The sequence below is a fragment of the Pelmatolapia mariae genome, linkage group LG23 (genome assembly GCF_036321145.2).
Source record: "Pelmatolapia mariae isolate MD_Pm_ZW linkage group LG23, Pm_UMD_F_2, whole genome shotgun sequence".
NCBI classification, from domain to species: domain Eukaryota; kingdom Metazoa; phylum Chordata; class Actinopteri; order Cichliformes; family Cichlidae; genus Pelmatolapia; species Pelmatolapia mariae.
In genome coordinates, this window is record NC_086246.1 from 20,595,634 (window position 1) to 20,623,394 (window position 27,761).

The window sequence follows — 27,761 nt, forward strand, 5'->3', positions numbered from 1 at the left end:
GCAAAAATGCTTTTCCCGCAGTAACATCACGATAATAACACATGTTAGGTTCTCACAGCACAGTGTTAAAGTGACAGCGAGCACACAGTGTGTTAGGACCATTTGGAAGTCCAACATTTTTGCGGTTTGGAGAATTCAGCTTGTATACAGAACATGAAAACGTAAGCATGACTGTGTCATCACAGCATGTATAAAAAGGCTGTTTCTGAAGCGTTCCCTCGCTTACGGCCATACCGCCCTGAACACGCCCGATCTCGTCTGATCTCGGCAGCCAAGCAGGGCCGGGCCTGGTCAGTACTTGGATGGGTGACCGCCTGGGAATACCGGGTGCTGTAAGCTTTTGCACTTCAACACGCAAATGACAGTTTAAATATTGAAACGAATCTGAGGCACTCTTTTAGCTCATTTTCTAATAGGATGGTTAGTGAGTCTTGCGCAAAGAGCTCTCCCACTGATGTAGTAATGTCAAAATCTTCAAGCGTTATATCAATATCACTGTACATGCACAGAGCACCTGTAGATGTTTTTGTGCACACACTCACAAATGTTTATGACGTGAAGTTTGCAGCATTGAGTATGCATTACAGCTGTGCTGTCATGTGCAGGTATTAAAAAAAATAGAAACCAATCAATATCCTTCACTCTAAATTGTTTTTTAAATCACAACAAAATGGGTTACAGTATCGACATGAACCCCGTTGTCGAGGACCGCAGCCAGCAGCCAATAAGAATTAAAACTCGTTGCTCATGGGTGTCAGGTGGACACTGTGCCTGCTGCACACTACAAGGTTAACAAGTTCCTCACTACTGAGCCCAGACGGACTAGCCATAGACATTTTCTGCATTTACGGAATAAATAAGTTTGTGCATTTCCTAAATATTTCGTTCTTGTTGTTTTTTTGTGTTACACAAAAGCGAAAGGCAATCAGGAGCGTTGTCACGAAGCCTTTCCTGAAGCTGCCTCCACTGAGTGAGCAGCAGCGCCCTCTGCCGTTTGTGTGTTGAAGTGCAAAAGCTTACAGGACCTGGTATTCCCAGGCGGTCTCCCATCCAAGTACTGACCAGGCCCGACCCTGCTTAGCTTCCGAGATCAGACGAGATCGGGCGTGTTCAGGGTGGTATGGCCGTAAGCGAGTGAAGCCCGCTATAAAAGACCTTTTATGGGCTGCAAATGTCACAGCGTTTAAACTATAGTATTGTGCTAAACTTCATGTGTTACAGCGAGAACATGCAAACCTTTGTTGTTAACTGCAGCTTCAACATTGAGCTGCAAAAATGCTTTTCCCGCAGTAACATCACGATAATAACACATGTTAGGTTCTCACAGCACAGTGTTAAAGTGACAGCGAGCACACAGTGTGTTAGGACCATTTGGAAGTCCAACATTTTTGCGGTTTGGAGAATTCAGCTTGTATACAGAACATGAAAACGTAAGCATGACTGTGTCATCACAGCATGTATAAAAAGGCTGTTTCTGAAGCGTTCCCTCGCTTACGGCCATACCGCCCTGAACACCCCCGATCTCGTCTGATCTCGGCAGCCAAGCAGGGACGGGCCTGGTCAGTACTTGGATGGGTGACCGCCTGGGAATACCGGGTGCTGTAAGCTTTTGCACTTCAACACGCAAATGACAGTTTAAATATTGAAACGAATCTGAGGCACTCTTTTAGCTCATTTTCTAATAGGATGGTTAGTGAGTCTTGCGCAAAGAGCTCTCCCACTGATGTAGTAATGTCAAAATCTTCAAGCGTTATATCAATATCACTGTACATGCACAGAGCACCTGTAGATGTTTTTGTGCACACACTCACAAATGTTTATGACGTGAAGTTTGCAGCATTGAGTATGCATTACAGCTGTGCTGTCATGTGCAGGTATTAAAAAAAATAGAAACCAATCAATATCCTTCACTCTAAATTGTTTTTTAAATCACAACAAAATGGGTTACAGTATCGACATGAACCCCGTTGTCGAGGACCGCAGCCAGCAGCCAATAAGAATTAAAACTCGTTGCTCATGGGTGTCAGGTGGACACTGTGCCTGCTGCACACAACAAGGTTAACAAATTCCTCACTACTGAGCCCAGACGGACTAGCCATAGACATTTTCTGCATTTACGGAATAAATAAGTTTGTGCATTTCCTAAATATTTCGTTCTTGTTGTTTTTTTGTTTTACACAAAAGCGAAAGGCAATCAGGAGCGTTGTCACGAAGCCTTTCCTGAAGCTGCCTCCACTGAGTGAGCAGCAGCGCCCTCTGCCGTTTGTGTGTTGAAGTGCAAAAGCTTACAGCACCTGGTATTCCCAGGCGGTCTCCCATCCAAGTACTGACCAGGTCCGACCCTGCTTAGCTTCCGAGATCAGACGAGATCGGGCGTGTTCAGGGTGGTATGGCCGTAAGCGAGTGAAGCCCGCTATAAAAGACCTTTTATAGGCTGCAAATGTCACAGCGTTTAAACTATAGTATTGTGCTAAACTTCATGTGTTACAGCGAGAACATGCAAACCTTTGTTGTTAACTGCAGCTTCAACATTGAGCTGCAAAAATGCTTTTCCCGCAGTAACATCACGATAATAACACATGTTAGGTTCTCACAGCACAGTGTTAAAGTGACAGCGAGCACACAGTGTGTTAGGACCATTTGGAAGTCCAACATTTTTGCGGTTTGGAGAATTCAGCTTGTATACAGAACATGAAAACGTAAGCATGACTGTGTCATCACAGCATGTATAAAAAGGCTGTTTCTGAAGCGTTCCCTCGCTTACGGCCATACCGCCCTGAACACGCCCGATCTCGTCTGATCTCGGCAGCCAAGCAGGGCCGGGCCTGGTCAGTACTTGGATGGGTGACCGCCTGGGAATACCGGGTGCTGTAAGCTTTTGCACTTCAACACGCAAATGACAGTTTAAATATTGAAACGAATCTGAGGCACTCTTTTAGCTCATTTTCTAATAGGATGGTTAGTGAGTCTTGCGCAAAGAGCTCTCCCACTGATGTAGTAATGTCAAAATCTTCAAGCGTTATATCAATATCACTGTACATGCACAGAGCACCTGTAGATGTTTTTGTGCACACACTCACAAATGTTTATGACGTGAAGTTTGCAGCATTGAGTATGCATTACAGCTGTGCTGTCATGTGCAGGTATTAAAAAAAATAGAAACCAATCAATATCCTTCACTCTAAATTGTTTTTTAAATCACAACAAAATGGGTTACAGTATCGACATGAACCCCGTTGTCGAGGACCGCAGCCAGCAGCCAATAAGAATTAAAACTCGTTGCTCATGGGTGTCAGGTGGACACTGTGCCTGCTGCACACTACAAGGTTAACAAGTTCCTCACTACTGAGCCCAGACGGACTAGCCATAGACATTTTCTGCATTTACGGAATAAATAAGTTTGTGCATTTCCTAAATATTTCGTTCTTGTTGTTTTTTTGTTTTACACAAAAGCGAAAGGCAATCAGGAGCGTTGTCACGAAGCCTTTCCTGAAGCTGCCTCCACTGAGTGAGCAGCAGCGCCCTCTGCCGTTTGTGTGTTGAAGTGCAAAAGCTTACAGCACCTGGTATTCCCAGGCGGTCTCCCATCCAAGTACTGACCAGGCCCGACCCTGCTTAGCTTCCGAGATCAGACGAGATCGGGCGTGTTCAGGGTGGTATGGCCGTAAGCGAGTGAAGCCTGCTATAAAAGACCTTTTATAGGCTGCAAATGTCACAGCGTTTAAACTATAGTATTGTGCTAAACTTCATGTGTTACAGCGAGAACATGCAAACCTTTGTTGTTAACTGCAGCTTCAACATTGAGCTGCAAAAATGCTTTTCCCGCAGTAACATCACGATAATAACACATGTTAGGTTCTCACAGCACAGTGTTAAAGTGACAGCGAGCACACAGTGTGTTAGGACCATTTGGAAGTCCAACATTTTTGCGGTTTGGAGAATTCAGCTTGTATACAGAACATGAAAACGTAAGCATGACTGTGTCATCACAGCATGTATAAAAAGGCTGTTTCTGAAGCGTTCCCTCGCTTACGGCCATACCGCCCTGAACACCCCCGATCTCGTCTGATCTCGGCAGCCAAGCAGGGCCGGGCCTGGTCAGTACTTGGATGGGTGACCGCCTGGGAATACCGGGTGCTGTAAGCTTTTGCACTTCAACACGCAAATGACAGTTTAAATATTGAAACGAATCTGAGGCACTCTTTTAGCTCATTTTCTAATAGGATGGTTAGTGAGTCTTGCGCAAAGAGCTCTCCCACTGATGTAGTAATGTCAAAATCTTCAAGCGTTATATCAATATCACTGTACATGCACAGAGCACCTGTAGATGTTTTTGTGCACACACTCACAAATGTTTATGACGTGAAGTTTGCAGCATTGAGTATGCATTACAGCTGTGCTGTCATGTGCAGGTATTAAAAAAAATAGAAACCAATCAATATCCTTCACTCTAAATTGTTTTTTAAATCACAACAAAATGGGTTACAGTATCGACATGAACCCCGTTGTCGAGGACCGCAGCCAGCAGCCAATAAGAATTAAAACTCGTTGCTCATGGGTGTCAGGTGGACACTGTGCCTGCTGCACACTACAAGGTTAACAAGTTCCTCACTACTGAGCCCAGACGGACTAGCCATAGACATTTTCTGCATTTACGGAATAAATAAGTTTGTGCATTTCCTAAATATTTCGTTCTTGTTGTTTTTTTGTTTTACACAAAAGCGAAAGGCAATCAGGAGCGTTGTCACGAAGCCTTTCCTGAAGCTGCCTCCACTGAGTGAGCAGCAGCGCCCTCTGCCGTTTGTGTGTTGAAGTGCAAAAGCTTACAGCACCTGGTATTCCCAGGCGGTCTCCCATCCAAGTACTGACCAGGCCCGACCCTGCTTAGCTTCCGAGATCAGACGAGATCGGGCGTGTTCAGGGTGGTATGGCCGTAAGCGAGTGAAGCCCGCTATAAAAGACCTTTTATAGGCTGCAAATGTCACAGCGTTTAAACTATAGTATTGTGCTAAACTTCATGTGTTACAGCGAGAACATGCAAACCTTTGTTGTTAACTGCAGCTTCAACATTGAGCTGCAAAAATGCTTTTCCCGCAGTAACATCACGATAATAACACATGTTAGGTTCTCACAGCACAGTGTTAAAGTGACAGCGAGCACACAGTGTGTTAGGACCATTTGGAAGTCCAACATTTTTGCGGTTTGGAGAATTCAGCTTGTATACAGAACATGAAAACGTAAGCATGACTGTGTCATCACAGCATGTATAAAAAGGCTGTTTCTGAAGTGTTCCCTCGCTTACGGCCATACCGCCCTGAACACGCCTGATCTCGTCTGATCTCGGCAGCCAAGCAGGGCCGGGCTTGGTCAGTACTTGGATGGGTGACCGCCTGGGAATACCGGGTGCTGTAAGCTTTTGCACTTCAACACGCAAATGACAGTTTAAATATTGAAACGAATCTGAGGCACTCTTTTAGCTCATTTTCTAATAGGATGGTTAGTGAGTCTTGCGCAAAGAGCTCTCCCACTGATGTAGTAATGTCAAAATCTTCAAGCGTTATATCAATATCACTGTACATGCACAGAGCACCTGTAGATGTTTTTGTGCACACACTCACAAATGTTTATGACGTGAAGTTTGCAGCATTGAGTATGCATTACAGCTGTGCTGTCATGTGCAGGTATTAAAAAAAATAGAAACCAATCAATATCCTTCACTCTAAATTGTTTTTTAAATCACAACAAAATGGGTTACAGTATCGACATGAACCCCGTTGTCGAGGACCGCAGCCAGCAGCCAATAAGAATTAAAACTCGTTGCTCATGGGTGTCAGGTGGACACTGTGCCTGCTGCACACTACAAGGTTAACAAGTTCCTCACTACTGAGCCCAGACGGACTAGCCATAGACATTTTCTGCATTTACGGAATAAATAAGTTTGTGCATTTCCTAAATATTTCGTTCTTGTTGTTTTTTTGTTTTACACAAAAGCGAAAGGCAATCAGGAGCGTTGTCACGAAGCCTTTCCTGAAGCTGCCTCCACTGAGTGAGCAGCAGCGCCCTCTGCCGTTTGTGTGTTGAAGTGCAAAAGCTTACAGCACCTGGTATTCCCAGGCGGTCTCCCATCCAAGTACTGACCAGGCCCGACCCTGCTTAGCTTCCGAGATCAGACGAGATCGGGCGTGTTCAGGGTGGTATGGCCGTAAGCGAGTGAAGCCCGCTATAAAAGACCTTTTATAGGCTGCAAATGTCACAGCGTTTAAACTATAGTATTGTGCTAAACTTCATGTGTTACAGCGAGAACATGCAAACCTTTGTTGTTAACTGCAGCTTCAACATTGAGCTGCAAAAATGCTTTTCCCGCAGTAACATCACGATAATAACACATGTTAGGTTCTCACAGCACAGTGTTAAAGTGACAGCGAGCACACAGTGTGTTAGGACCATTTGGAAGTCCAACATTTTTGCGGTTTGGAGAATTCAGCTTGTATACAGAACATGAAAACGTAAGCATGACTGTGTCATCACAGCATGTATAAAAAGGCTGTTTCTGAAGTGTTCCCTCGCTTACGGCCATACCGCCCTGAACACGCCTGATCTCGTCTGATCTCGGCAGCCAAGCAGGGCCGGGCCTGGTCAGTACTTGGATGGGTGACCGCCTGGGAATACCGGGTGCTGTAAGCTTTTGCACTTCAACACGCAAATGACAGTTTAAATATTGAAACGAATCTGAGGCACTCTTTTAGCTCATTTTCTAATAGGATGGTTAGTGAGTCTTGCGCAAAGAGCTCTCCCACTGATGTAGTAATGTCAAAATCTTCAAGCGTTATATCAATATCACTGTACATGCACAGAGCACCTGTAGATGTTTTTGTGCACACACTCACAAATGTTTATGACGTGAAGTTTGCAGCATTGAGTATGCATTACAGCTGTGCTGTCATGTGCAGGTATTAAAAAAAATAGAAACCAATCAATATCCTTCACTCTAAATTGTTTTTTAAATCACAACAAAATGGGTTACAGTATCGACATGAACCCCGTTGTCGAGGACCGCAGCCAGCAGCCAATAAGAATTAAAACTCGTTGCTCATGGGTGTCAGGTGGACACTGTGCCTGCTGCACACTACAAGGTTAACAAGTTCCTCACTACTGAGCCCAGACGGACTAGCCATAGACATTTTCTGCATTTACGGAATAAATAAGTTTGTGCATTTCCTAAATATTTCGTTCTTGTTGTTTTTTTGTTTTACACAAAAGCGAAAGGCAATCAGGAGCGTTGTCACGAAGCCTTTCCTGAAGCTGCCTCCACTGAGTGAGCAGCAGCGCCCTCTGCCGTTTGTGTGTTGAAGTGCAAAAGCTTACAGCACCTGGTATTCCCAGGCGGTCTCCCATCCAAGTACTGACCAGGCCCGACCCTGCTTAGCTTCCGAGATCAGACGAGATCGGGCGTGTTCAGGGTGGTATGGCCGTAAGCCAGTGAAGCCCGCTATAAAAGACCTTTTATAGGCTGCAAATGTCACAGCGTTTAAACTATAGTATTGTGCTAAACTTCATGTGTTACAGCGAGAACATGCAAACCTTTGTTGTTAACTGCAGCTTCAACATTGAGCTGCAAAAATGCTTTTCCCGCAGTAACATCACGATAATAACACATGTTAGGTTCTCACAGCACAGTGTTAAAGTGACAGCGAGCACACAGTGTGTTAGGACCATTTGGAAGTCCAACATTTTTGCGGTTTGGAGAATTCAGCTTGTATACAGAACATGAAAACGTAAGCATGACTGTGTCATCACAGCATGTATAAAAAGGCTGTTTCTGAAGCGTTCCCTCGCTTACGGCCATACCGCCCTGAACACGCCCGATCTCGTCTGATCTCGGCAGCCAAGCAGGGCCGGGCCTGGTCAGTACTTGGATGGGTGACCGCCTGGGAATACCGGGTGCTGTAAGCTTTTGCACTTCAACACGCAAATGACAGTTTAAATATTGAAACGAATCTGAGGCACTCTTTTAGCTCATTTTCTAATAGGATGGTTAGTGAGTCTTGCGCAAAGAGCTCTCCCACTGATGTAGTAATGTCAAAATCTTCAAGCGTTATATCAATATCACTGTACATGCACAGAGCACCTGTAGATGTTTTTGTGCACACACTCACAAATGTTTATGACGTGAAGTTTGCAGCATTGAGTATGCATTACAGCTGTGCTGTCATGTGCAGGTATTAAAAAAAATAGAAACCAATCAATATCCTTCACTCTAAATTGTTTTTTAAATCACAACAAAATGGGTTACAGTATCGACATGAACCCCGTTGTCGAGGAAGCCTCTCACTTACGGCCATACCACTCCTGAGCTCATCTGACCTCTGAAGCTAAGCAGGGGCTGTCCTGGATAGTAGCATCACCTTCACCTTGCTCCATGTTAGAAACTCCATGATATCGTGTTCCCTGCTCAGGGTATCGCATTGATGCGCATTTACGCAGTATTCTTCGGGACCGCAGCCAGCAGCCAATAAGAATTAAAACTCGTTGCTCATGGGTGTCAGGTGGACACTGTGCCTGCTGCACACTACAAGGTTAACAAGTTCCTCACTACTGAGCCCAGACGGACTAGCCATAGACATTTTCTGCATTTACGGAATAAATAAGTTTGTGCATTTCCTAAATATTTCGTTCTTGTTGTTTTTTTGTTTTACACAAAAGCGAAAGGCAATCAGGAGCGTTGTCACGAAGCCTTTCCTGAAGCTGCCTCCACTGAGTGAGCAGCAGCGCCCTCTGCCGTTTGTGTGTTGAAGTGCAAAAGCTTACAGCACCTGGTATTCCCAGGCGGTCTCCCATCCAAGTACTGACCAGGCCCGACCCTGCTTAGCTTCCGAGATCAGACGAGATCGGGCGTGTTCAGGGTGGTATGGCCGTAAGCGAGTGAAGCCCGCTATAAAAGACCTTTTATAGGCTGCAAATGTCACAGCGTTTAAACTATAGTATTGTGCTAAACTTCATGTGTTACAGCGAGAACATGCAAACCTTTGTTGTTAACTGCAGCTTCAACATTGAGCTGCAAAAATGCTTTTCCCGCAGTAACATCACGATAATAACACATGTTAGGTTCTCACAGCACAGTGTTAAAGTGACAGCGAGCACACAGTGTGTTAGGACCATTTGGAAGTCCAACATTTTTGCGGTTTGGAGAATTCAGCTTGTATACAGAACATGAAAACGTAAGCATGACTGTGTCATCACAGCATGTATAAAAAGGCTGTTTCTGAAGCGTTCCCTCGCTTACGGCCATACCGCCCTGAACACGCCCGATCTCGTCTGATCTCGGCAGCCAAGCAGGGCCGGGCCTGGTCAGTACTTGGATGGGTGACCGCCTGGGAATAGCGGGTGCTGTAAGCTTTTGCACTTCAACACGCAAATGACAGTTTAAATATTGAAACGAATCTGAGGCACTCTTTTAGCTCATTTTCTAATAGGATGGTTAGTGAGTCTTGCGCAAAGAGCTCTCCCACTGATGTAGTAATGTCAAAATCTTCAAGCGTTATATCAATATCACTGTACATGCACAGAGCACCTGTAGATGTTTTTGTGCACACACTCACAAATGTTTATGACGTGAAGTTTGCAGCATTGAGTATGCATTACAGCTGTGCTGTCATGTGCAGGTATTAAAAAAAATAGAAACCAATCAATATCCTTCACTCTAAATTGTTTTTTAAATCACAACAAAATGGGTTACAGTATCGACATGAACCCCGTTGTCGAGGAAGCCTCTCACTTACGGCCATACCACGCCTGAGCTCATCTGACCTCTGAAGCTAAGCAGGGGCTGTCCTGGATAGTAGCATCACCTTCACCTTGCTCCATGTTAGAAACTCCATGATATCGTGTTCCCTGCTCAGGGTATCACATTGATGCGCATTTACGCAGTATTCTTCGGGACCGCAGCCAGCAGCCAATAAGAATTAAAACTCGTTGCTCATGGGTGTCAGGTGGACACTGTGCCTGCTGCACACTACAAGGTTAACAAGTTCCTCACTACTGAGCCCAGACGGACTAGCCATAGACATTTTCTGCATTTACGGAATAAATAAGTTTGTGCATTTCCTAAATATTTCGTTCTTGTTGTTTTTTTGTTTTACACAAAAGCGAAAGGCAATCAGGAGCGTTGTCACGAAGCCTTTCCTGAAGCTGCCTCCACTGAGTGAGCAGCAGCGCCCTCTGCCGTTTGTGTGTTGAAGTGCAAAAGCTTACAGCACCTGGTATTCCCAGGCGGTCTCCCATCCAAGTACTGACCAGGCCCGACCCTGCTTAGCTTCCGAGATCAGACGAGATCGGGCGTGTTCAGGGTGGTATGGCCGTAAGCGAGTGAAGCCCGCTATAAAAGACCTTTTATAGGCTGCAAATGTCACAGCGTTTAAACTATAGTATTGTGCTAAACTTCATGTGTTACAGCGAGAACATGCAAACCTTTGTTGTTAACTGCAGCTTCAACATTGAGCTGCAAAAATGCTTTTCCCGCAGTAACATCACGATAATAACACATGTTAGGTTCTCACAGCACAGTGTTAAAGTGACAGCGAGCACACAGTGTGTTAGGACCATTTGGAAGTCCAACATTTTTGCGGTTTGGAGAATTCAGCTTGTATACAGAACATGAAAACGTAAGCATGACTGTGTCATCACAGCATGTATAAAAAGGCTGTTTCTGAAGCGTTCCCTCGCTTACGGCCATACCGCCCTGAACACGCCCGATCTCGTCTGATCTCGGCAGCCAAGCAGGGCCGGGCCTGGTCAGTACTTGGATGGGTGACCGCCTGGGAATACCGGGTGCTGTAAGCTTTTGCACTTCAACACGCAAATGACAGTTTAAATATTGAAACGAATCTGAGGCACTCTTTTAGCTCATTTTCTAATAGGATGGTTAGTGAGTCTTGCGCAAAGAGCTCTCCCACTGATGTAGTAATGTCAAAATCTTCAAGCGTTATATCAATATCACTGTACATGCACAGAGCACCTGTAGATGTTTTTGTGCACACACTCACAAATGTTTATGACGTGAAGTTTGCAGCATTGAGTATGCATTACAGCTGTGCTGTCATGTGCAGGTATTAAAAAAAATAGAAACCAATCAATATCCTTCACTCTAAATTGTTTTTTAAATCACAACAAAATGGGTTACAGTATCTACATGAACCCCGTTGTCGAGGAAGCCTCTCACTTACGGCCATACCACGCCTGAACTCATCTGACCTCTGAAGCTAAGCAGGGGCTGTCCTGGATAGTAGCATCACCTTCACCTTGCTCCATGTTAGAAACTCCATGATATCGTGTTCCCTCCTCAGGGTATCACATTGATGCGCATTTACGCAGTATTCTTCGGGACCGCAGCCAGCAGCCAATAAGAATTAAAACTCGTTGCTCATGGGTGTCAGGTGGACACTGTGCCTGCTGCACACTACAAGGTTAACAAGTTCCTCACTACTGAGCCCAGACGGACTAGCCATAGACATTTTCTGCATTTACGGAATAAATAAGTTTGTGCATTTCCTAAATATTTCGTTCTTGTTGTTTTTTTGTTTTACACAAAAGCGAAAGGCAATCAGGAGCGTTGTCACGAAGCCTTTCCTGAAGCTGCCTCCACTGAGTGAGCAGCAGCGCCCTCTGCCGTTTGTGTGTTGAAGTGCAAAAGCTTACAGCACCTGGTATTCCCAGGCGGTCTCCCATCCAAGTACTGACCAGGCCCGACCCTGCTTAGCTTCCGAGATCAGACGAGATCGGGCGTGTTCAGGGTGGTATGGCCGTAAGCGAGTGAAGCCCGCTATAAAAGACCTTTTATAGGCTGCAAATGTCACAGCGTTTAAACTATAGTATTGTGCTAAACTTCATGTGTTACAGCGAGAACATGCAAACCTTTGTTGTTAACTGCAGCTTCAACATTGAGCTGCAAAAATGCTTTTCCCGCAGTAACATCACGATAATAACACATGTTAGGTTCTCACAGCACAGTGTTAAAGTGACAGCGAGCACACAGTGTGTTAGGACCATTTGGAAGTCCAACATTTTTGCGGTTTGGAGAATTCAGCTTGTATACAGAACATGAAAACGTAAGCATGACTGTGTCATCACAGCATGTATAAAAAGGCTGTTTCTGAAGCGTTCCCTCGCTTACGGCCATACCGCCCTGAACACGCCCGATCTCGTCTGATCTCGGCAGCCAAGCAGGGCCGGGCCTGGTCAGTACTTGGATGGGTGACCGCCTGGGAATAGCGGGTGCTGTAAGCTTTTGCACTTCAACACGCAAATGACAGTTTAAATATTGAAACGAATCTGAGGCACTCTTTTAGCTCATTTTCTAATAGGATGGTTAGTGAGTCTTGCGCAAAGAGCTCTCCCACTGATGTAGTAATGTCAAAATCTTCAAGCGTTATATCAATATCACTGTACATGCACAGAGCACCTGTAGATGTTTTTGTGCACACACTCACAAATGTTTATGACGTGAAGTTTGCAGCATTGAGTATGCATTACAGCTGTGCTGTCATGTGCAGGTATTAAAAAAAATAGAAACCAATCAATATCCTTCACTCTAAATTGTTTTTTAAATCACAACAAAATGGGTTACAGTATCGACATGAACCCCGTTGTCGAGGAAGCCTCTCACTTACGGCCATACCACGCCTGAGCTCATCTGACCTCTGAAGCTAAGCAGGGGCTGTCCTGGATAGTAGCATCACCTTCACCTTGCTCCATGTTAGAAACTCCATGATATCGTGTTCCCTGCTCAGGGTATCACATTGATGCGCATTTACGCAGTATTCTTCGGGACCGCAGCCAGCAGCCAATAAGAATTAAAACTCGTTGCTCATGGGTGTCAGGTGGACACTGTGCCTGCTGCACACTACAAGGTTAACAAGTTCCTCACTACTGAGCCCAGACGGACTAGCCATAGACATTTTCTGCATTTACGGAATAAATAAGTTTGTGCATTTCCTAAATATTTCGTTCTTGTTGTTTTTTTGTTTTACACAAAAGCGAAAGGCAATCAGGAGCGTTGTCACGAAGCCTTTCCTGAAGCTGCCTCCACTGAGTGAGCAGCAGCGCCCTCTGCCGTTTGTGTGTTGAAGTGCAAAAGCTTACAGCACCTGGTATTCCCAGGCGGTCTCCCATCCAAGTACTGACCAGGCCCGACCCTGCTTAGCTTCCGAGATCAGACGAGATCGGGCGTGTTCAGGGTGGTATGGCCGTAAGCGAGTGAAGCCCGCTATAAAAGACCTTTTATAGGCTGCAAATGTCACAGCGTTTAAACTATAGTATTGTGCTAAACTTCATGTGTTACAGCGAGAACATGCAAACCTTTGTTGTTAACTGCAGCTTCAACATTGAGCTGCAAAAATGCTTTTCCCGCAGTAACATCACGATAATAACACATGTTAGGTTCTCACAGCACAGTGTTAAAGTGACAGCGAGCACACAGTGTGTTAGGACCATTTGGAAGTCCAACATTTTTGCGGTTTGGAGAATTCAGCTTGTATACAGAACATGAAAACGTAAGCATGACTGTGTCATCACAGCATGTATAAAAAGGCTGTTTCTGAAGCGTTCCCTCGCTTACGGCCATACCGCCCTGAACACGCCCGATCTCGTCTGATCTCGGCAGCCAAGCAGGGCCGGGCCTGGTCAGTACTTGGATGGGTGACCGCCTGGGAATACCGGGTGCTGTAAGCTTTTGCACTTCAACACGCAAATGACAGTTTAAATATTGAAACGAATCTGAGGCACTCTTTTAGCTCATTTTCTAATAGGATGGTTAGTGAGTCTTGCGCAAAGAGCTCTCCCACTGATGTAGTAATGTCAAAATCTTCAAGCGTTATATCAATATCACTGTACATGCACAGAGCACCTGTAGATGTTTTTGTGCACACACTCACAAATGTTTATGACGTGAAGTTTGCAGCATTGAGTATGCATTACAGCTGTGCTGTCATGTGCAGGTATTAAAAAAAATAGAAACCAATCAATATCCTTCACTCTAAATTGTTTTTTAAATCACAACAAAATGGGTTACAGTATCTACATGAACCCCGTTGTCGAGGAAGCCTCTCACTTACGGCCATACCACGCCTGAACTCATCTGACCTCTGAAGCTAAGCAGGGGCTGTCCTGGATAGTAGCATCACCTTCACCTTGCTCCATGTTAGAAACTCCATGATATCGTGTTCCCTCCTCAGGGTATCACATTGATGCGCATTTACGCAGTATTCTTCGGGACCGCAGCCAGCAGCCAATAAGAATTAAAACTCGTTGCTCATGGGTGTCAGGTGGACACTGTGCCTGCTGCACACTACAAGGTTAACAAGTTCCTCACTACTGAGCCCAGACGGACTAGCCATAGACATTTTCTGCATTTACGGAATAAATAAGTTTGTGCATTTCCTAAATATTTCGTTCTTGTTGTTTTTTTGTTTTACACAAAAGCGAAAGGCAATCAGGAGCGTTGTCACGAAGCCTTTCCTGAAGCTGCCTCCACTGAGTGAGCAGCAGCGCCCTCTGCCGTTTGTGTGTTGAAGTGCAAAAGCTTACAGCACCTGGTATTCCCAGGCGGTCTCCCATCCAAGTACTGACCAGGCCCGACCCTGCTTAGCTTCCGAGATCAGACGAGATCGGGCGTGTTCAGGGTGGTATGGCCGTAAGCGAGTGAAGCCCGCTATAAAAGACCTTTTATAGGCTGCAAATGTCACAGCGTTTAAACTATAGTATTGTGCTAAACTTCATGTGTTACAGCGAGAACATGCAAACCTTTGTTGTTAACTGCAGCTTCAACATTGAGCTGCAAAAATGCTTTTCCCGCAGTAACATCACGATAATAACACATGTTAGGTTCTCACAGCACAGTGTTAAAGTGACAGCGAGCACACAGTGTGTTAGGACCATTTGGAAGTCCAACATTTTTGCGGTTTGGAGAATTCAGCTTGTATACAGAACATGAAAACGTAAGCATGACTGTGTCATCACAGCATGTATAAAAAGGCTGTTTCTGAAGCGTTCCCTCGCTTACGGCCATACCGCCCTGAACACGCCCGATCTCGTCTGATCTCGGCAGCCAAGCAGGGCCGGGCCTGGTCAGTACTTGGATGGGTGACCGCCTGGGAATACCGGGTGCTGTAAGCTTTTGCACTTCAACACGCAAATGACAGTTTAAATATTGAAACGAATCTGAGGCACTCTTTTAGCTCATTTTCTAATAGGATGGTTAGTGAGTCTTGCGCAAAGAGCTCTCCCACTGATGTAGTAATGTCAAAATCTTCAAGCGTTATATCAATATCACTGTACATGCACAGAGCACCTGTAGATGTTTTTGTGCACACACTCACAAATGTTTATGACGTGAAGTTTGCAGCATTGAGTATGCATTACAGCTGTGCTGTCATGTGCAGGTATTAAAAAAAATAGAAACCAATCAATATCCTTCACTCTAAATTGTTTTTTAAATCACAACAAAATGGGTTACAGTATCGACATGAACCCCGTTGTCGAGGAAGCCTCTCACTTACGGCCATACCACTCCTGAGCTCATCTGACCTCTGAAGCTAAGCAGGGGCTGTCCTGGATAGTAGCATCACCTTCACCTTGCTCCATGTTAGAAACTCCATGATATCGTGTTCCCTGCTCAGGGTATCACATTGATGCGCATTTACGCAGTATTCTTCGGGACCGCAGCCAGCAGCCAATAAGAATTAAAACTCGTTGCTCATGGGTGTCAGGTGGACACTGTGCCTGCTGCACACTACAAGGTTAACAAGTTCCTCACTACTGAGCCCAGACGGACTAGCCATAGACATTTTCTGCATTTACGGAATAAATAAGTTTGTGCATTTCCTAAATATTTCGTTCTTGTTGTTTTTTTGTTTTACACAAAAGCGAAAGGCAATCAGGAGCGTTGTCACGAAGCCTTTCCTGAAGCTGCCTCCACTGAGTGAGCAGCAGCGCCCTCTGCCGTTTGTGTGTTGAAGTGCAAAAGCTTACAGCACCTGGTATTCCCAGGCGGTCTCCCATCCAAGTACTGACCAGGCCCGACCCTGCTTAGCTTCCGAGATCAGACGAGATCGGGCGTGTTCAGGGTGGTATGGCCGTAAGCCAGTGAAGCCCGCTATAAAAGACCTTTTATAGGCTGCAAATGTCACAGCGTTTAAACTATAGTATTGTGCTAAACTTCATGTGTTACAGCGAGAACATGCAAACCTTTGTTGTTAACTGCAGCTTCAACATTGAGCTGCAAAAATGCTTTTCCCGCAGTAACATCACGATAATAACACATGTTAGGTTCTCACAGCACAGTGTTAAAGTGACAGCGAGCACACAGTGTGTTAGGACCATTTGGAAGTCCAACATTTTTGCGGTTTGGAGAATTCAGCTTGTATACAGAACATGAAAACGTAAGCATGACTGTGTCATCACAGCATGTATAAAAAGGCTGTTTCTGAAGCGTTCCCTCGCTTACGGCCATACCGCCCTGAACACGCCCGATCTCGTCTGATCTCGGCAGCCAAGCAGGGCCGGGCCTGGTCAGTCCTTGGATGGGTGACCGCCTGGGAATACCGGGTGCTGTAAGCTTTTGCACTTCAACACGCAAATGACAGTTTAAATATTGAAACGAATCTGAGGCACTCTTTTAGCTCATTTTCTAATAGGATGGTTAGTGAGTCTTGCACAAAGAGCTCTCCCACTGATGTAGTAATGTCAAAATCTTCAAGCGTTATATCAATATCACTGTACATGCACAGAGCACCTGTAGATGTTTTTGTGCACACACTCACAAATGTTTATGACGTGAAGTTTGCAGCATTGAGTATGCATTACAGCTGTGCTGTCATGAGCAGGTATTAAAAAAAATAGAAACCAATCAATATCCTTCACTCTAAATTGTTTTTTAAATCACAACAAAATGGGTTACAGTATCGACATGAACCCCGTTGTCGAGGACCGCAGCCAGCAGCCAATAAGAATTAAAACTCGTTGCTCATGGGTGTCAGGTGGACACTGTGCCTGCTGCACACTACAAGGTTAACAAGTTCCTCACTACTGAGCCCAGACGGACTAGCCATAGACATTTTCTGCATTTACGGAATAAATAAGTTTGTGCATTTCCTAAATATTTCGTTCTTGTTGTTTTTTTGTTTTACACAAAAGCGAAAGGCAATCAGGAGCGTTGTCACGAAGCCTTTCCTGAAGCTGCCTCCACTGAGTGAGCAGCAGCGCCCTCTGCCGTTTGTGTGTTGAAGTGCAAAAGCTTACAGCACCTGGTATTCCCAGGCGGTCTCCCATCCAAGTACTGACCAGGCCCGACCCTGCTTAGCTTCCGAGATCAGACGAGATCGGGCGTGTTCAGGGTGGTATGGCCGTAAGCGAGTGAAGCCCGCTATAAAAGACCTTTTATAGGCTGCAAATGTCACAGCGTTTAAACTATAGTATTGTGCTAAACTTCATGTGTTACAGCGAGAACATGCAAACCTTTGTTGTTAACTGCAGCTTCAACATTGAGCTGCAAAAATGCTTTTCCCGCAGTAACATCACGATAATAACACATGTTAGGTTCTCACAGCACAGTGTTAAAGTGACAGCGAGCACACAGTGTGTTAGGACCATTTGGAAGTCCAACATTTTTGCGGTTTGGAGAATTCAGCTTGTATACAGAACATGAAAACGTAAGCATGACTGTGTCATCACAGCATGTATAAAAAGGCTGTTTCTGAAGCGTTCCCTCGCTTACGGCCATACCGCCCTGAACACGCCCGATCTCGTCTGATCTCGGCAGCCAAGCAGGGCCGGGCCTGGTCAGTACTTGGATGGGTGACCGCCTGGGAATAGCGGGTGCTGTAAGCTTTTGCACTTCAACACGCAAATGACAGTTTAAATATTGAAACGAATCTGAGGCACTCTTTTAGCTCATTTTCTAATAGGATGGTTAGTGAGTCTTGCGCAAAGAGCTCTCCCACTGATGTAGTAATGTCAAAATCTTCAAGCGTTATATCAATATCACTGTACATGCACAGAGCACCTGTAGATGTTTTTGTGCACACACTCACAAATGTTTATGACGTGAAGTTTGCAGCATTGAGTATGCATTACAGCTGTGCTGTCATGTGCAGGTATTAAAAAAAATAGAAACCAATCAATATCCTTCACTCTAAATTGTTTTTTAAATCACAACAAAATGGGTTACAGTATCTACATGAACCCCGTTGTCGAGGAAGCCTCTCACTTACGGCCATACCACGCCTGAACTCATCTGACCTCTGAAGCTAAGCAGGGGCTGTCCTGGATAGTAGCATCACCTTCACCTTGCTCCATGTTAGAAACTCCATGATATCGTGTTCCCTGCTCAGGGTATCACATTGATGCGCATTTACGCAGTATTCTTCGGGACCGCAGCCAGCAGCCAATAAGAATTAAAACTCGTTGCTCATGGGTGTCAGGTGGACACTGTGCCTGCTGCACACTACAAGGTTAACAAGTTCCTCACTACTGAGCCCAGACGGACTAGCCATAGACATTTTCTGCATTTACGGAATAAATAAGTTTGTGCATTTCCTAAATATTTCGTTCTTGTTGTTTTTTTGTTTTACACAAAAGCGAAAGGCAATCAGGAGCGTTGTCACGAAGCCTTTCCTGAAGCTGCCTCCACTGAGTGAGCAGCAGCGCCCTCTGCCGTTTGTGTGTTGAAGTGCAAAAGCTTACAGCACCTGGTATTCCCAGGCGGTCTCCCATCCAAGTACTGACCAGGCCCGACCCTGCTTAGCTTCCGAGATCAGACGAGATCGGGCGTGTTCAGGGTGGTATGGCCGTAAGCCAGTGAAGCCCGCTATAAAAGACCTTTTATAGGCTGCAAATGTCACAGCGTTTAAACTATAGTATTGTGCTAAACTTCATGTGTTACAGCGAGAACATGCAAACCTTTGTTGTTAACTGCAGCTTCAACATTGAGCTGCAAAAATGCTTTTCCCGCAGTAACATCACGATAATAACACATGTTAGGTTCTCACAGCACAGTGTTAAAGTGACAGCGAGCACACAGTGTGTTAGGACCATTTGGAAGTCCAACATTTTTGCGGTTTGGAGAATTCAGCTTGTATACAGAACATGAAAACGTAAGCATGACTGTGTCATCACAGCATGTATAAAAAGGCTGTTTCTGAAGCATTCCCTCGCTTACGGCCATACCGCCCTGAACACGCCCGATCTCGTCTGATCTCGGCAGCCAAGCAGGGCCGGGCCTGGTCAGTACTTGGATGGGTGACCGCCTGGGAATACCGGGTGCTGTAAGCTTTTGCACTTCAACACGCAAATGACAGTTTAAATATTGAAACGAATCTGAGGCACTCTTTTAGCTCATCTTCTAATAGGATGGTTAGTGAGTCTTGCGCAAAGAGCTCTCCCACTGATGTAGTAATGTCAAAATCTTCAAGCGTTATATCAATATCACTGTACATGCACAGAGCACCTGTAGATGTTTTTGTGCACACACTCACAAATGTTTATGACGTGAAGTTTGCAGCATTGAGTATGCATTACAGCTGTGCTGTCATGTGCAGGTATTAAAAAAAATAGAAACCAATCAATATCCTTCACTCTAAATTGTTTTTTAAATCACAACAAAATGGGTTACAGTATCTACATGAACCCCGTTGTCGAGGAAGCCTCTCACTTACGGCCATACCACGCCTGAGCTCATCTGACCTCTGAAGCTAAGCAGGGGCTGTCCTGGATAGTAGCATCACCTTCACCTTGCTCCATGTAAGAAACTCCATGATATCGTGTTCCCTGCTCAGGGTATCACATTGATGCGCATTTACGCAGTATTCTTCGGGACCGCAGCCAGCAGCCAATAAGAATTAAAACTCGTTGCTCATGGGTGTCAGGTGGACACTGTGCCTGCTGCACACTACAAGGTTAACAAGTTCCTCACTACTGAGCCCAGACGGACTAGCCATAGACATTTTCTGCATTTACGGAATAAATAAGTTTGTGCATTTCCTAAATATTTCGTTCTTGTTGTTTTTTTGTTTTACACAAAAGCGAAAGGCAATCAGGAGCGTTGTCACGAAGCCTTTCCTGAAGCTGCCTCCACTGAGTGAGCAGCAGCGCCCTCTGCCGTTTGTGTGTTGAAGTGCAAAAGCTTACAGCACCTGGTATTCCCAGGCGGTCTCCCATCCAAGTACTGACCAGGCCCGACCCTGCTTAGCTTCCGAGATCAGACGAGAGCGGGCGTGTTCAGGGTGGTATGGCCGTAAGCCAGTGAAGCCCGCTATAAAAGACCTTTTATAGGCTGCAAATGTCACAGCGTTTAAACTATAGTATTGTGCTAAACTTCATGTGTTACAGCGAGAACATGCAAACCTTTGTTGTTAACTGCAGCTTCAACATTGAGCTGCAAAAATGCTTTTCCCGCAGTAACATCACGATAATAACACATGTTAGGTTCTCACAGCACAGTGTTAAAGTGACAGCGAGCACACAGTGTGTTAGGACCATTTGGAAGTCCAACATTTTTGCGGTTTGGAGAATTCAGCTTGTATACAGAACATGAAAACGTAAGCATGACTGTGTCATCACAGCATGTATAAAAAGGCTGTTTCTGAAGCGTTCCCTCGCTTACGGCCATACCGCCCTGAACACGCCCGATCTCGTCTGATCTCGGCAGCCAAGTAGGGCCGGGCCTGGTCAGTACTTGGATGGGTGACCGCCTGGGAATACCGGGTGCTGTAAGCTTTTGCACTTCAACACGCAAATGACAGTTTAAATATTGAAACGAATCTGAGGCACTCTTTTAGCTCATTTTCTAATAGGATGGTTAGTGAGTCTTGCGCAAAGAGCTCTCCCACTGATGTAGTAATGTCAAAATCTTCAAGCGTTATATCAATATCACTGTACATGCACAGAGCACCTGTAGATGTTTTTGTGCACACACTCACAAATGTTTATGACGTGAAGTTTGCAGCATTGAGTATGCATTACAGCTGTGCTGTCATGTGCAGGTATTAAAAAAAATAGAAACCAATCAATATCCTTCACTCTAAATTGTTTTTTAAATCACAACAAAATGGGTTACAGTATCTACATGAACCCCGTTGTCGAGGAAGCCTCTCACTTACGGCCATACCACGCCTGAGCTCATCTGACCTCTGAAGCTAAGCAGGTGCTGTCCTGGATAGTAGCATCACCTTCACCTTGCTCCATGTTAGAAACTCCATGATATCGTGTTCCCTGCTCAGGGTATCACATTGATGCGCATTTACGCAGTATTCTTCGGGACCGCAGCCAGCAGCCAATAAGAATTAAAACTCGTTGCTCATGGGTGTCAGGTGGACACTGTGCCTGCTGCACACTACAAGGTTAACAAGTTCCTCACTACTGAGCCCAGACGGACTAGCCATAGACATTTTCTGCATTTACGGAATAAATAAGTTTGTGCATTTCCTAAATATTTCGTTCTTGTTGTTTTTTTGTTTTACACAAAAGCGAAAGGCAATCAGGAGCGTTGTCACGAAGCCTTTCCTGAAGCTGCCTCCACTGAGTGAGCAGCAGCGCCCTCTGCCGTTTGTGTGTTGAAGTGCAAAAGCTTACAGCACCTGGTATTCCCAGGCGGTCTCCCATCCAAGTACTGACCAGGCCCGACCCTGCTTAGCTTCCGAGATCAGACGAGATCGGGCGTGTTCAGGGTGGTATGGCCGTAAGCCAGTGAAGCCCGCTATAAAAGACCTTTTATAGGCTGCAAATGTCACAGCGTTTAAACTATAGTATTGTGCTAAACTTCATGTGTTACAGCGAGAACATGCAAACCTTTGTTGTTAACTGCAGCTTCAACATTGAGCTGCAAAAATGCTTTTCCCGCAGTAACATCACGATAATAACACATGTTAGGTTCTCACAGCACAGTGTTAAAGTGACAGCGAGCACACAGTGTGTTAGGACCATTTGGAAGTCCAACATTTTTGCGGTTTGGAGAATTCAGCTTGTATACAGAACATGAAAACGTAAGCATGACTGTGTCATCACAGCATGTATAAAAAGGCTGTTTCTGAAGCGTTCCATCGCTTACGGCCATACCGCCCTGAACACGCCCGATCTCGTCTGATCTCGGCAGCCAAGCAGGGCCGGGCCTGGTCAGTACTTGGATGGGTGACCGCCTGGGAATACCGGGTGCTGTAAGCTTTTGCACTTCAACACGCAAATGACAGTTTAAATATTGAAACGAATCTGAGGCACTCTTTTAGCTCATTTTCTAATAGGATGGTTAGTGAGTCTTGCGCAAAGAGCTCTCCCACTGATGTAGTAATGTCAAAATCTTCAAGCGTTATATCAATATCACTGTACATGCACAGAGCACCTGTAGATGTTTTTGTGCACACACTCACAAATGTTTATGACGTGAAGTTTGCAGCATTGAGTATGCATTACAGCTGTGCTGTCATGTGCAGGTATTAAAAAAAATAGAAACCAATCAATATCCTTCACTCTAAATTGTTTTTTAAATCACAACAAAATGGGTTACAGTATCTACATGAACCCCGTTGTCGAGGAAGCCTCTCACTTACGGCCATACCACGCCTGAACTCATCTGACCTCTGAAGCTAAGCAGGGGCTGTCCTGGATAGTAGCATCACCTTCACCTTGCTCCATGTTAGAAACTCCATGATATCGTGTTCCCTGCTCAGGGTATCACATTGATGCGCATTTACGCAGTATTCTTCGGGACCGCAGCCAGCAGCCAATAAGAATTAAAACTCGTTGCTCATGGGTGTCAGGTGGACACTGTGCCTGCTGCACACTACAAGGTTAACAAGTTCCTCACTACTGAGCCCAGACGGACTAGCCATAGACATTTTCTGCATTTACGGAATAAATAAGTTTGTGCATTTCCTAAATATTTCGTTCTTGTTGTTTTTTTGTTTTACACAAAAGCGAAAGGCAATCAGGAGCGTTGTCACGAAGCCTTTCCTGAAGCTGCCTCCACTGAGTGAGCAGCAGCGCCCTCTGCCGTTTGTGTGTTGAAGTGCAAAAGCTTACAGCACCTGGTATTCCCAGGCGGTCTCCCATCCAAGTACTGACCAGGCCCGACCCTGCTTAGCTTCCGAGATCAGACGAGATCGGGCGTGTTCAGGGTGGTATGGCCGTAAGCGAGTGAAGCCCGCTATAAAAGACCTTTTATAGGCTGCAAATGTCACAGCGTTTAAACTATAGTATTGTGCTAAACTTCATGTGTTACAGCGAGAACATGCAAACCTTTGTTGTTAACTGCAGCTTCAACATTGAGCTGCAAAAATGCTTTTCCCGCAGTAACATCACGATAATAACACATGTTAGGTTCTCACAGCACAGTGTTAAAGTGACAGCGAGCACACAGTGTGTTAGGACCATTTGGAAGTCCAACATTTTTGCGGTTTGGAGAATTCAGCTTGTATACAGAACATGAAAACGTAAGCATGACTGTGTCATCACAGCATGTATAAAAAGGCTGTTTCTGAAGCGTTCCATCGCTTACGGCCATACCGCCCTGAACACGCCCGATCTCGTCTGATCTCGGCAGCCAAGCAGGGCCGGGCCTGGTCAGTACTTGGATGGGTGACCGCCTGGGAATACCGGGTGCTGTAAGCTTTTGCACTTCAACACGCAAATGACAGTTTAAATATTGAAACGAATCTGAGGCACTCTTTTAGCTCATTTTCTAATAGGATGGTTAGTGAGTCTTGCGCAAAGAGCTCTCCCACTGATGTAGTAATGTCAAAATCTTCAAGCGTTATATCAATATCACTGTACATGCACAGAGCACCTGTAGATGTTTTTGTGCACACACTCACAAATGTTTATGACGTGAAGTTTGCAGCATTGAGTATGCATTACAGCTGTGCTGTCATGTGCAGGTATTAAAAAAAATAGAAACCAATCAATATCCTTCACTCTAAATTGTTTTTTAAATCACAACAAAATGGGTTACAGTATCTACATGAACCCCGTTGTCGAGGAAGCCTCTCACTTACGGCCATACCACGCCTGAACTCATCTGACCTCTGAAGCTAAGCAGGGGCTGTCCTGGATAGTAGCATCACCTTCACCTTGCTCCATGTTAGAAACTCCATGATATCGTGTTCCCTGCTCAGGGTATCACATTGATGCGCATTTACGCAGTATTCTTCGGGACCGCAGCCAGCAGCCAATAAGAATTAAAACTCGTTGCTCATGGGTGTCAGGTGGACACTGTGCCTGCTGCACACTACAAGGTTAACAAGTTCCTCACTACTGAGCCCAGACGGACTAGCCATAGACATTTTCTGCATTTACGGAATAAATAAGTTTGTGCATTTCCTAAATATTTCGTTCTTGTTGTTTTTTTGTTTTACACAAAAGCGAAAGGCAATCAGGAGCGTTGTCACGAAGCCTTTCCTGAAGCTGCCTCCACTGAGTGAGCAGCAGCGCCCTCTGCCGTTTGTGTGTTGAAGTGCAAAAGCTTACAGCACCTGGTATTCCCAGGCGGTCTCCCATCCAAGTACTGACCAGGCCCGACCCTGCTTAGCTTCCGAGATCAGACGAGATCGGGCGTGTTCAGGGTGGTATGGCCGTAAGCGAGTGAAGCCCGCTATAAAAGACCTTTTATAGGCTGCAAATGTCACAGCGTTTAAACTATAGTATTGTGCTAAACTTCATGTGTTACAGCGAGAACATGCAAACCTTTGTTGTTAACTGCAGCTTCAACATTGAGCTGCAAAAATGCTTTTCCCGCAGTAACATCACGATAATAACACATGTTAGGTTCTCACAGCACAGTGTTAAAGTGACAGCGAGCACACAGTGTGTTAGGACCATTTGGAAGTCCAACATTTTTGCGGTTTGGAGAATTCAGCTTGTATACAGAACATGAAAACGTAAGCATGACTGTGTCATCACAGCATGTATAAAAAGGCTGTTTCTGAAGCGTTCCCTCGCTTACGGCCATACCGCCCTGAACACGCCCGATCTCGTCTGATCTCGGCAGCCAAGCAGGGCCGGGCCTGGTCAGTACTTGGATGGGTGACCGCCTGGGAATACCGGGTGCTGTAAGCTTTTGCACTTCAACACGCAAATGACAGTTTAAATATTGAAACGAATCTGAGGCACTCTTTTAGCTCATTTTCTAATAGGATGGTTAGTGAGTCTTGCGCAAAGAGCTCTCCCACTGATGTAGTAATGTCAAAATCTTCAAGCGTTATATCAATATCACTGTACATGCACAGAGCACCTGTAGATGTTTTTGTGCACACACTCACAAATGTTTATGACGTGAAGTTTGCAGCATTGAGTATGCATTACAGCTGTGCTGTCATGTGCAGGTATTAAAAAAAATAGAAACCAATCAATATCCTTCACTCTAAATTGTTTTTTAAATCACAACAAAATGGGTTACAGTATCTACATGAACCCCGTTGTCGAGGAAGCCTCTCACTTACGGCCATACCACGCCTGAGCTCATCTGACCTCTGAAGCTAAGCAGGGGCTGTCCTGGATAGTAGCATCACCTTCACCTTGCTCCATGTTAGAAACTCCATGATATCGTGTTCCCTGCTCAGGGTATCACATTGATGCGCATTTACGCAGTATTCTTCGGGACCGCAGCCAGGAGCCAATAAGAATTAAAACTCGTTGCTCATGGGTGTCAGGTGGACACTGTGCCTGCTGCACACTACAAGGTTAACAAGTTCCTCACTACTGAGCCCAGACGGACTAGCCATAGACATTTTCTGCATTTACGGAATAAATAAGTTTGTGCATTTCCTAAATATTTCGTTCTTGTTGTTTTTTTGTTTTACACAAAAGCGAAAGGCAATCAGGAGCGTTGTCACGAAGCCTTTCCTGAAGCTGCCTCCACTGAGTGAGCAGCAGCGCCCTCTGCCGTTTGTGTGTTGAAGTGCAAAAGCTTACAGCACCTGGTATTCCCAGGCGGTCTCCCATCCAAGTACTGACCAGGCCCGACCCTGCTTAGCTTCCGAGATCAGACGAGATCGGGCGTGTTCAGGGTGGTATGGCCGTAAGCGAGTGAAGCCCGCTATAAAAGACCTTTTATAGGCTGCAAATGTCACAGCGTTTAAACTATAGTATTGTGCTAAACTTCATGTGTTACAGCGAGAACATGCAAACCTTTGTTGTTAACTGCAGCTTCAACATTGAGCTGCAAAAATGCTTTTCCCGCAGTAACATCACGATAATAACACATGTTAGGTTCTCACAGCACAGTGTTAAAGTGACAGCGAGCACACAGTGTGTTAGGACCATTTGGAAGTCCAACATTTTTGCGGTTTGGAGAATTCAGCTTGTATACAGAACATGAAAACGTAAGCATGACTGTGTCATCACAGCATGTATAAAAAGGCTGTTTCTGAAGCGTTCCCTCGCTTACGGCCATACCGCCCTGAACACGCCCGATCTCGTCTGATCTCGGCAGCCAAGCAGGGACGGGCCTGGTCAGTACTTGGATGGGTGACCGCCTGGGAATACCGGGTGCTGTAAGCTTTTGCACTTCAACACGCAAATGACAGTTTAAATATTGAAACGAATCTGAGGCACTCTTTTAGCTCATTTTCTAATAGGATGGTTAGTGAGTCTTGCGCAAAGAGCTCTCCCACTGATGTAGTAATGTCAAAATCTTCAAGCGTTATATCAATATCACTGTACATGCACAGAGCACCTGTAGATGTTTTTGTGCACACACTCACAAATGTTTATGACGTGAAGTTTGCAGCATTGAGTATGCATTACAGCTGTGCTGTCATGTGCAGGTATTAAAAAAAATAGAAACCAATCAATATCCTTCACTCTAAATTGTTTTTTAAATCACAACAAAATGGGTTACAGTATCTACATGAACCCCGTTGTCGAGGAAGCCTCTCACTTACGGCCATACCACGCCTGAACTCATCTGACCTCTGAAGCTAAGCAGGGGCTGTCCTGGATAGTAGCATCACCTTCACCTTGCTCCATGTTAGAAACTCCATGATATCGTGTTCCCTGCTCAGGGTATCACATTGATGCGCATTTACGCAGTATTCTTCGGGACCGCAGCCAGCAGCCAATAAGAATTAAAACTCGTTGCTCATGGGTGTCAGGTGGACACTGTGCCTGCTGCACACTACAAGGTTAACAAGTTCCTCACTACTGAGCCCAGACGGACTAGCCATAGACATTTTCTGCATTTACGGAATAAATAAGTTTGTGCATTTCCTAAATATTTCGTTCTTGTTGTTTTTTTGTTTTACACAAAAGCGAAAGGCAATCAGGAGCGTTGTCACGAAGCCTTTCCTGAAGCTGCCTCCACTGAGTGAGCAGCAGCGCCCTCTGCCGTTTGTGTGTTGAAGTGCAAAAGCTTACAGCACCTGGTATTCCCAGGCGGTCTCCCATCCAAGTACTGACCAGGCCCGACCCTGCTTAGCTTCCGAGATCAGACGAGATCGGGCGTGTTCAGGGTGGTATGGCCGTAAGCGAGTGAAGCCCGCTATAAAAGACCTTTTATAGGCTGCAAATGTCACAGCGTTTAAACTATAGTATTGTGCTAAACTTCATGTGTTACAGCGAGAACATGCAAACCTTTGTTGTTAACTGCAGCTTCAACATTGAGCTGCAAAAATGCTTTTCCCGCAGTAACATCACGATAATAACACATGTTAGGTTCTCACAGCACAGTGTTAAAGTGACAGCGAGCACACAGTGTGTTAGGACCATTTGGAAGTCCAACATTT

General features: G+C 45.2%; 40 non-coding genes across 40 annotated transcripts; 20 read left to right on the forward strand and 20 right to left on the reverse strand.

Moving 5' to 3' along the window:
* Positions 1-220: 220 nt before the first annotated feature.
* Positions 221-339, forward strand: LOC134621481 (5S ribosomal RNA). Its single transcript, XR_010092238.1, has one exon. It is a non-coding gene; the product is annotated as a 5S ribosomal RNA (ribosomal RNA).
* Positions 340-1,013: 674 nt separating this feature from the next.
* Positions 1,014-1,132, reverse strand: LOC134622183 (5S ribosomal RNA). The gene has a single exon (XR_010092884.1). It is a non-coding gene; the product is annotated as a 5S ribosomal RNA (ribosomal RNA).
* A 357-nt stretch (positions 1,133-1,489) lies between these two features.
* Positions 1,490-1,608, forward strand: LOC134621612 (5S ribosomal RNA). Its single transcript, XR_010092363.1, has one exon. It is a non-coding gene; the product is annotated as a 5S ribosomal RNA (ribosomal RNA).
* A 674-nt stretch (positions 1,609-2,282) lies between these two features.
* On the reverse strand, positions 2,283-2,401 carry LOC134622114 (5S ribosomal RNA). Its single transcript, XR_010092817.1, has one exon. It is a non-coding gene; the product is annotated as a 5S ribosomal RNA (ribosomal RNA).
* A 357-nt stretch (positions 2,402-2,758) lies between these two features.
* On the forward strand, positions 2,759-2,877 carry LOC134621482 (5S ribosomal RNA). Its single transcript, XR_010092239.1, has one exon. It is a non-coding gene; the product is annotated as a 5S ribosomal RNA (ribosomal RNA).
* Positions 2,878-3,551: 674 nt separating this feature from the next.
* On the reverse strand, positions 3,552-3,670 carry LOC134622032 (5S ribosomal RNA). The gene has a single exon (XR_010092740.1). It is a non-coding gene; the product is annotated as a 5S ribosomal RNA (ribosomal RNA).
* Positions 3,671-4,027: 357 nt separating this feature from the next.
* LOC134621543 (5S ribosomal RNA) lies at positions 4,028-4,146 on the forward strand. The gene has a single exon (XR_010092296.1). It is a non-coding gene; the product is annotated as a 5S ribosomal RNA (ribosomal RNA).
* Positions 4,147-4,820: 674 nt separating this feature from the next.
* Positions 4,821-4,939, reverse strand: LOC134622033 (5S ribosomal RNA). Its single transcript, XR_010092741.1, has one exon. It is a non-coding gene; the product is annotated as a 5S ribosomal RNA (ribosomal RNA).
* A 357-nt stretch (positions 4,940-5,296) lies between these two features.
* On the forward strand, positions 5,297-5,415 carry LOC134621707 (5S ribosomal RNA). Its single transcript, XR_010092453.1, has one exon. It is a non-coding gene; the product is annotated as a 5S ribosomal RNA (ribosomal RNA).
* Positions 5,416-6,089: 674 nt separating this feature from the next.
* LOC134622034 (5S ribosomal RNA) lies at positions 6,090-6,208 on the reverse strand. The gene has a single exon (XR_010092742.1). It is a non-coding gene; the product is annotated as a 5S ribosomal RNA (ribosomal RNA).
* A 357-nt stretch (positions 6,209-6,565) lies between these two features.
* LOC134621635 (5S ribosomal RNA) lies at positions 6,566-6,684 on the forward strand. Its single transcript, XR_010092384.1, has one exon. It is a non-coding gene; the product is annotated as a 5S ribosomal RNA (ribosomal RNA).
* Positions 6,685-7,358: 674 nt separating this feature from the next.
* LOC134622036 (5S ribosomal RNA) lies at positions 7,359-7,477 on the reverse strand. The gene has a single exon (XR_010092744.1). It is a non-coding gene; the product is annotated as a 5S ribosomal RNA (ribosomal RNA).
* Positions 7,478-7,834: 357 nt separating this feature from the next.
* LOC134621483 (5S ribosomal RNA) lies at positions 7,835-7,953 on the forward strand. The gene has a single exon (XR_010092240.1). It is a non-coding gene; the product is annotated as a 5S ribosomal RNA (ribosomal RNA).
* Positions 7,954-8,801: 848 nt separating this feature from the next.
* Positions 8,802-8,920, reverse strand: LOC134622037 (5S ribosomal RNA). The gene has a single exon (XR_010092745.1). It is a non-coding gene; the product is annotated as a 5S ribosomal RNA (ribosomal RNA).
* A 357-nt stretch (positions 8,921-9,277) lies between these two features.
* On the forward strand, positions 9,278-9,396 carry LOC134621676 (5S ribosomal RNA). The gene has a single exon (XR_010092424.1). It is a non-coding gene; the product is annotated as a 5S ribosomal RNA (ribosomal RNA).
* An 848-nt stretch (positions 9,397-10,244) lies between these two features.
* LOC134622038 (5S ribosomal RNA) lies at positions 10,245-10,363 on the reverse strand. The gene has a single exon (XR_010092746.1). It is a non-coding gene; the product is annotated as a 5S ribosomal RNA (ribosomal RNA).
* Positions 10,364-10,720: 357 nt separating this feature from the next.
* LOC134621484 (5S ribosomal RNA) lies at positions 10,721-10,839 on the forward strand. The gene has a single exon (XR_010092241.1). It is a non-coding gene; the product is annotated as a 5S ribosomal RNA (ribosomal RNA).
* An 848-nt stretch (positions 10,840-11,687) lies between these two features.
* Positions 11,688-11,806, reverse strand: LOC134622039 (5S ribosomal RNA). The gene has a single exon (XR_010092747.1). It is a non-coding gene; the product is annotated as a 5S ribosomal RNA (ribosomal RNA).
* A 357-nt stretch (positions 11,807-12,163) lies between these two features.
* Positions 12,164-12,282, forward strand: LOC134621677 (5S ribosomal RNA). Its single transcript, XR_010092425.1, has one exon. It is a non-coding gene; the product is annotated as a 5S ribosomal RNA (ribosomal RNA).
* Positions 12,283-13,130: 848 nt separating this feature from the next.
* LOC134622040 (5S ribosomal RNA) lies at positions 13,131-13,249 on the reverse strand. The gene has a single exon (XR_010092748.1). It is a non-coding gene; the product is annotated as a 5S ribosomal RNA (ribosomal RNA).
* Positions 13,250-13,606: 357 nt separating this feature from the next.
* On the forward strand, positions 13,607-13,725 carry LOC134621485 (5S ribosomal RNA). Its single transcript, XR_010092242.1, has one exon. It is a non-coding gene; the product is annotated as a 5S ribosomal RNA (ribosomal RNA).
* Positions 13,726-14,573: 848 nt separating this feature from the next.
* LOC134622041 (5S ribosomal RNA) lies at positions 14,574-14,692 on the reverse strand. Its single transcript, XR_010092749.1, has one exon. It is a non-coding gene; the product is annotated as a 5S ribosomal RNA (ribosomal RNA).
* Positions 14,693-15,049: 357 nt separating this feature from the next.
* Positions 15,050-15,168, forward strand: LOC134621486 (5S ribosomal RNA). Its single transcript, XR_010092243.1, has one exon. It is a non-coding gene; the product is annotated as a 5S ribosomal RNA (ribosomal RNA).
* Positions 15,169-16,016: 848 nt separating this feature from the next.
* Positions 16,017-16,135, reverse strand: LOC134622042 (5S ribosomal RNA). The gene has a single exon (XR_010092750.1). It is a non-coding gene; the product is annotated as a 5S ribosomal RNA (ribosomal RNA).
* Positions 16,136-16,492: 357 nt separating this feature from the next.
* LOC134621703 (5S ribosomal RNA) lies at positions 16,493-16,611 on the forward strand. Its single transcript, XR_010092449.1, has one exon. It is a non-coding gene; the product is annotated as a 5S ribosomal RNA (ribosomal RNA).
* A 674-nt stretch (positions 16,612-17,285) lies between these two features.
* Positions 17,286-17,404, reverse strand: LOC134622043 (5S ribosomal RNA). Its single transcript, XR_010092751.1, has one exon. It is a non-coding gene; the product is annotated as a 5S ribosomal RNA (ribosomal RNA).
* A 357-nt stretch (positions 17,405-17,761) lies between these two features.
* LOC134621678 (5S ribosomal RNA) lies at positions 17,762-17,880 on the forward strand. Its single transcript, XR_010092426.1, has one exon. It is a non-coding gene; the product is annotated as a 5S ribosomal RNA (ribosomal RNA).
* An 848-nt stretch (positions 17,881-18,728) lies between these two features.
* On the reverse strand, positions 18,729-18,847 carry LOC134622044 (5S ribosomal RNA). The gene has a single exon (XR_010092752.1). It is a non-coding gene; the product is annotated as a 5S ribosomal RNA (ribosomal RNA).
* A 357-nt stretch (positions 18,848-19,204) lies between these two features.
* On the forward strand, positions 19,205-19,323 carry LOC134621487 (5S ribosomal RNA). Its single transcript, XR_010092244.1, has one exon. It is a non-coding gene; the product is annotated as a 5S ribosomal RNA (ribosomal RNA).
* An 848-nt stretch (positions 19,324-20,171) lies between these two features.
* Positions 20,172-20,290, reverse strand: LOC134621518 (5S ribosomal RNA). The gene has a single exon (XR_010092273.1). It is a non-coding gene; the product is annotated as a 5S ribosomal RNA (ribosomal RNA).
* Positions 20,291-20,647: 357 nt separating this feature from the next.
* LOC134621648 (5S ribosomal RNA) lies at positions 20,648-20,766 on the forward strand. Its single transcript, XR_010092397.1, has one exon. It is a non-coding gene; the product is annotated as a 5S ribosomal RNA (ribosomal RNA).
* An 848-nt stretch (positions 20,767-21,614) lies between these two features.
* Positions 21,615-21,733, reverse strand: LOC134622045 (5S ribosomal RNA). Its single transcript, XR_010092753.1, has one exon. It is a non-coding gene; the product is annotated as a 5S ribosomal RNA (ribosomal RNA).
* A 357-nt stretch (positions 21,734-22,090) lies between these two features.
* Positions 22,091-22,209, forward strand: LOC134621489 (5S ribosomal RNA). Its single transcript, XR_010092246.1, has one exon. It is a non-coding gene; the product is annotated as a 5S ribosomal RNA (ribosomal RNA).
* Positions 22,210-23,057: 848 nt separating this feature from the next.
* Positions 23,058-23,176, reverse strand: LOC134622047 (5S ribosomal RNA). The gene has a single exon (XR_010092755.1). It is a non-coding gene; the product is annotated as a 5S ribosomal RNA (ribosomal RNA).
* A 357-nt stretch (positions 23,177-23,533) lies between these two features.
* On the forward strand, positions 23,534-23,652 carry LOC134621490 (5S ribosomal RNA). The gene has a single exon (XR_010092247.1). It is a non-coding gene; the product is annotated as a 5S ribosomal RNA (ribosomal RNA).
* An 848-nt stretch (positions 23,653-24,500) lies between these two features.
* LOC134622048 (5S ribosomal RNA) lies at positions 24,501-24,619 on the reverse strand. The gene has a single exon (XR_010092756.1). It is a non-coding gene; the product is annotated as a 5S ribosomal RNA (ribosomal RNA).
* A 357-nt stretch (positions 24,620-24,976) lies between these two features.
* LOC134621492 (5S ribosomal RNA) lies at positions 24,977-25,095 on the forward strand. The gene has a single exon (XR_010092248.1). It is a non-coding gene; the product is annotated as a 5S ribosomal RNA (ribosomal RNA).
* Positions 25,096-25,943: 848 nt separating this feature from the next.
* On the reverse strand, positions 25,944-26,062 carry LOC134622049 (5S ribosomal RNA). The gene has a single exon (XR_010092757.1). It is a non-coding gene; the product is annotated as a 5S ribosomal RNA (ribosomal RNA).
* Positions 26,063-26,419: 357 nt separating this feature from the next.
* LOC134621530 (5S ribosomal RNA) lies at positions 26,420-26,538 on the forward strand. Its single transcript, XR_010092284.1, has one exon. It is a non-coding gene; the product is annotated as a 5S ribosomal RNA (ribosomal RNA).
* Positions 26,539-27,386: 848 nt separating this feature from the next.
* LOC134622050 (5S ribosomal RNA) lies at positions 27,387-27,505 on the reverse strand. The gene has a single exon (XR_010092758.1). It is a non-coding gene; the product is annotated as a 5S ribosomal RNA (ribosomal RNA).
* Positions 27,506-27,761: the final 256 nt, after the last annotated feature.